This window comes from Ananas comosus, unplaced genomic scaffold (genome assembly GCF_001540865.1).
Source record: "Ananas comosus cultivar F153 unplaced genomic scaffold, ASM154086v1, whole genome shotgun sequence".
Classification (NCBI taxonomy): domain Eukaryota; kingdom Viridiplantae; phylum Streptophyta; class Magnoliopsida; order Poales; family Bromeliaceae; genus Ananas; species Ananas comosus.
The window spans coordinates 53295-59294 of NW_017893539.1; positions in this window are offsets into that span (position 1 = coordinate 53295).

A 6000-nucleotide genomic window follows, 5' to 3' on the forward strand; every position below is an offset into this window, starting at 1 on the left:
GAAATCCTTTCTCAAGTTTCCAAAGAGAGCAAGAACCCTTCCAACCCAACCTAGAGGAAGGTTCTAAACCCATCAATTAGGTCTCCAAGCCCTCAAATCAAAAATCCTCACTCTCGGAGACCGGTCCCTGGCGGGAGAGACCGGTCCCCGTACGCGTGCAAGGCAGAGCAAAGGGCTCTGCACAGAGTTTTGCTCTCGGGGACCGGTCTCTTGGCAGGGGATCGGACCCTCAAGGACCGGTCTCCCAGTAAAGGACCGGTCCCCGTACGCGTGAAAGGGCAGCCTGAGAGCTCTGCATATGAGGCACCTCTCGGGGACCGGTCCTCCCGTAGAGGGACCGGTCCCCGCACCCGAAATCTGCCCAGTTTGGGCAGGGCAAGAGAAGCAAAGTGGAGGGGGGTTTTGGCAATTATGCAATGAGAGGGGTTAAGTGGGTATTCTCCTCTTCGTTTTTCTCATTCCCTCCAACACACACACACACACACTCACACCTCTCTTTCTCTCTCTAGAAGAAAAGAAGGAGAAGAAAAGGAAGAAAAAGAAAGAGAAGGAGAAGAAGAAGAAGAAGAAAAAGAAGGAGAAGGAGATCAAGAGAGGAGTCACCATCATCTCCTCCCTTTTCTTTCTCTCTTGGTCTAGCTAGTAGAGGTAAGCTTCAACCCTCTCTCATGGCAAGTAGCTTAGGGTTTGCTTTGATCTCTCAGAGCCTAGCTAGATGGACTCTAATGAACCTCTAGAAGTAATGGAATGCATTTATTGCTAGAGAAATTGCTTGATTGAAGCTATTACAATATTGGGGACCCTAGGGCATCCAAAAGAGGGCTTTTGTTTGTGAGGGGTTTTGATCTCAATTGACCTCTCTTTAATCTAATTGTTAGGTCCCCGAACGCGTTCCTGCACTCGGTTTGAGCATTCGTCGAGGCTACGAAGAGATATTGGCGAAAAACCCATTTTTGGCTTCGTTTTCGCCTGGGACATCGAGGAAGCATCTAAAAATCACGAAATCGGAACCCTAGCCTTTTGGTAGCGTAAGAAGGTGGGGGGTGTCCATCACAAAGCAACCGAGTTTTCTTTTATGTCTAAGTTCTTTATATTGATCATATATGGATATTATGCATTATAGGATAGTAGATAGTTGCAATTCTAATTCCTTGCCTGCTTTCTTAGTAGTGTAACATTGAGGGCTTGACACGTGGACTAGGGACGCATGAGGATTAGGTCTTGTGATATGGAATCCTATAGTGGCACAATGAGATGAACTTGGACATGTATAGCTTAGATGAGTGGCATTGAACTAGTGTAGTAGAAACACTAAACATGAACGAGTGGCATGTCAACTAGTTAGAAAACTTTCTACAAATGATCGAACGAGTGGCATCGAGTCTAGTGTAGTAAACATGATATGAACTTAGGGATGGTAGAAGTCCCGGCATTGATTATGCATCGTGATTGTGCAGCAGAGGCACTATGACCCTAGTAGATAGGGTATCCTCTTGTGAGGATTGGATCATACTCACTAGTCTATTTCGCTTGTCGGTGGTCACTCCACCGAAGCAGTGGTCTCCGGAGTACTTCACACAGGGCAGACGTAGTTGTCCCGCAGACGGTCTCGGTGTGCGAGTGCAGCTTCTCCTCACCTACGAGATTGAGAGTGAGTCGAGAGCTTTAACCTATGGGTTAGCCAGGTAAATTGGGTAATGAACATGAATGGTATAGTAGAATTGCATTCTTATCTTGAGTAAACATAATGTATGTTGTAGATTGCATTGCTATGTTACACATACATACTCTTGACATCATACTAACATGATAGTACACTGTTGCATGATGATTAATTCATACATAGCATCGCATTGAAAGCATGGTTGTCACGCCCCGGGACCGATGCCAATTTGGCCCGACCCGAGCACGTCAAACAGACGCCGAACGGACAGAGTTTCCCCTATCCGCCCAAGGCTCATCACATGCACATTTTCATCAATAGAGAAAAGCACTAGCGGAAACATACACAAACGGCTTACACGAGGGTAAGTAATAGCCATTAGTGAAAGAAAAGGAAACTAACATTCACAAGTAACATGATTCATTTTGGATCATATACATTGCATTCATCTAGTAATTTTGAATTCTTTGCATTCCATTACATAACTTCATCATTTCTTTCTTACATCACATTTTCCTCAAAATAAGCTTTACATTCTTTTCTTTACATTACTATCATCAAATACAAAAGATGATCATAAGGTACTTTACTACAAAATAAAACCCAACATTGGTGGCCTCTGACTAAGGCGCGATTCCTTTACCTCGGTCGCTCGCCGGCTCGCTCGGTCCCGGCCCTGTGGAAATAGTGGGGTGAGAACTACAACAAAGTTCCCAGTGGGTTCGGCCCCAACATCACCGACTTTCCCACTAGGACTAACTCAGGCATAATAGAAAGGATAAGTAGGATATAGTAACCAATCTATAACATGATGCTAATATGCCTGAACAAATAGCAAGAAATATGCTCAACATTAAATAAATGCAGGTTATGCATGTTCTTTAGTTCTTTACACTTTACACTTTGTTCTTTACTCTTTGTTCTTTAATCATTAAGGCTAGCCCGGGGGTTTCGCCACATTAACTTGCTTCACATTAAGTCCATCATCGCAGGAACTCACCAGCTAGGACCGTCCTTACGGGTTTACTCCAACCCGGATGCATAACTCCGGAGCGCATCGCCCGAGGGGGAGCGACCGCCCTCGAGCACGGAACTCATAGCAAGTATGATCATATCCTTAACTCAAAGGATTATAAGTTCAATCTGGACTTTACACTAGCTCTAGTGTTCTTTACATCACTTTATGTTGCAAACTCATGCAATCACATTCTTTACATTTTCATTTCTCTTGCTAACTCTAGCATTCTTGTTCTTATTGCCCCATTTTACTTTTTAACTTTACACGTTGTCACTTTCTTCATTCTTTACATCACTTTGGTTCTTTACATCACACTAACTCTAGTGTCATTTCACATTAGCTTTATCGAATGCCACTCGATCTATGTCATGTGCCACTCTGTTCTTTTGCTCACTTTGGGCGCTCACATTTTCTCTCATGCATACATCTAGGGTTTTAACATTATTAGGTTCTCAACCATCTCATTATGCAAGTTGTGCTCACAATCATGCAATCATCATATCTCATCATTACTTTACCCTAAAATGCATGCAACAATATAGAGAACATATGCTCAAAGAATGACACATTAGGCATAGAGAGAATTTCAATGAGTTTGGAAAGCACCACCCACCTTGTAGGTCTCTTTAGGTGCTCCGATGATTTTCTTAGGATTTTTAGACGTCTCTTTCTTTACCTGCGGCAAAACGAACCCTTATTAGGCCATTTTGCCCATAACTTTTCATCGGCTTTTCGTAACGTTAATCCGAGCGCACCAACGCGTCGGAAATACCCCCAATTAGGTTTTTAGAGGGGCAATTGCACTTAGAAACCCTCATGAGCAAAAGCCCCAATTTGGTGCCCTAGCTCCAATACTCATGTCAAACCTAGGGTTTGATCTCATTGGGAAGCAAAAGTAGCTTCATTATATTCTAAATAACCCATTAGAACCATTCTTAGGCTTTCCGAAACCCTAGCTTGGATTTCACCATTAGAGGTGGGTTGAAGCTCACCTTGAGCTCAACCATGGATTTGATCTCTAAAGAAGCAAAAGAAAGCTTCAAAACTCTTTAAACATTTCACTAGAACTCATTTCTAGGTCATTCAAACCCATTTTAGGGTTCTATCAAGATTAGGGTTCAAAGCTTACCTTGTAAGCTCTCCTTTCTTGCCCTAGAGAGGAAGAAGATGAAACCCCTTTTGCTCTTTAATCTTCTTCTTCACTTTCCTCTTCTTCTTTTCCTTCTTTTCCTTGTCTTCTTCTTCTCCTTCTTTGTCTTCTAGAGAGAGAAAGAGAGGAGAGGGTGTGAGAGGGAGTGGAATGAGAGGAAATACCCCTCAGCCCACTAACATAGCTCTATGGGTTGCAAAAATGCAATAAAACCCCTCAACTTTCAATTTAATACACTGCCCGAACTGGGCAGTTTTCGCAGGCAGAGACCGGTCTCCCCGAGCAGGGACCGGTTCCCGAACGTCCACCCTGCGCAGCCAGAGTCGCTGCGCGCGATGCGACCGGTCTCCCTCTGATGGGACCGGTCTCTGAGGGACCGGTCTCTCAGGCAGAGACCGGTCTCCCCGAGCAGGGACCGGTTCCCGAACGTCCACCCTGCGCAGCCAGAGTCGCTGCGCGCGATGCGGCCGGTCTCTCCTCGATGGGACCGGTCTCTGGGGGACCGGTCTCTCAGGCAGAGACCGGTTCCCGAGAGCTAATCTTCCAGGACTTAGCCGATTTTTCGGCTGTCTCACTTCATACGCGTTCGGGGACCGGTCTCTCCCTTCAGGGACCGGTCCCCGAGAGCTGAAAATCTGCAGTTTTGCAGAATTCAATTCTTTAGCTCTCGAAAACCTTCCACAACTCACTTTTAATCATTTTAACACCTTCGGACTTTCCGAAGTGTTCCATCCTCGCACTTTGGTCAATTTGACTAAAGTTCGACATTTTTATTTTCCGAATTTTCGGTATATTACATGGTAGAATAGTTGCAGTTTACATTTCTACCTATCAATCTATCTATCTATCTATCTGCTTATGCCTGCTTAGACTTAGTGGGAAGATCGGCGGAGTCGGCGGCCGAACCCTCTGAGAACTATATTTATATAGTTCTCACCCTACTTTGTTGCAGGGCCGAGTACCAGTGCGCCGGGCGAGGCCCGCGGCAAGGGCATAGCGCCCTGAGTTAGTTAGCAGCTTTCCTACATGCATATAGAGTACCCTCGTGTACTAGATGATGTATATTTTGATAGTTGTTGGAGAGCTATCCATGTATTTTGGAGATGACCATGTATTACATTTTGGAAGATGGAAATATAATGTACTCAATTATGTAACTGTTGAATGATTGTAATAGCTAGTGCATCTCTCTTTATTACACTTGTATATACACTTGTGGTTCTTGCTCTTAGTCGTATAGCACTTGTGTGTTGCTAGTTGATCATGTATGTATTGAATTTCTTCTCCTAGGCAAATTTTTGTACATGATCTGGTTGTTTAGCCTTGGGCGTACATGAGAAGTGCTGTCCGTTCGACGTCTGTTCGACATGCCCGAACCGGACCAAATTGGTAGCGGTTACGGGGCCTGACATATTCACTCAAAAGGAGTTGTACTTGAGGCAGCGTAGATGGTTGGAGCTACTCAAGGACTATGACTTGACTATTCTCTACCACCCGGGCAAAGCTAATGTGGTGGCAGATGCGGTAAGTCGAAAATCGACGGAAAACTTAGCGATGCATGTTGTTGCTCAACCGTAGTTGATCGAGCAGATGAAGCGGTTGGAGTTGGAGGTGGTGACTCTTGATACACCCTTGAGGTTGATGACCTTGGTAGTGCAACCTACACTTTTGGATAGAATTAAAGAAAAACAAGTTCACGACGTGGAGTTGCAAAAGATTAGAGATAAAATGGTTGATGGTTGCACCGGCGATTTCCTTGTGGATGATCAAGTGTCACGCCCCGGGACCCAGCGGAAGCCCGCCCGGTGCGTGCCCAGACCCGCCATATGTCTACAACATATAAGGCGTCTAAAACAACAATAATAAAAGCAATAATAAAAGACATCTAGGAGTATCAGAGCATAATAAATGTCTAAATGCTACAACAAGAAATAAGGATGAAATTGTAAATTCACTAAATGAAACATAAAGTAAATACAATAGAAAATCCCAAATACAAGTGCTATAGGTAGGTACATAGGTGGTCTCTACACATGGATACAAAATCTCTCACTCTCCCAACTACAAAAAGAAAGAGCAAACCACCTAAGCAAGAACCGCCCCTCGCTAGCTAGCTAAGCGATCCCCTTGCCGCGATCCCGTGCCTCCGCCGGTGCCGAAGGCTCTGAA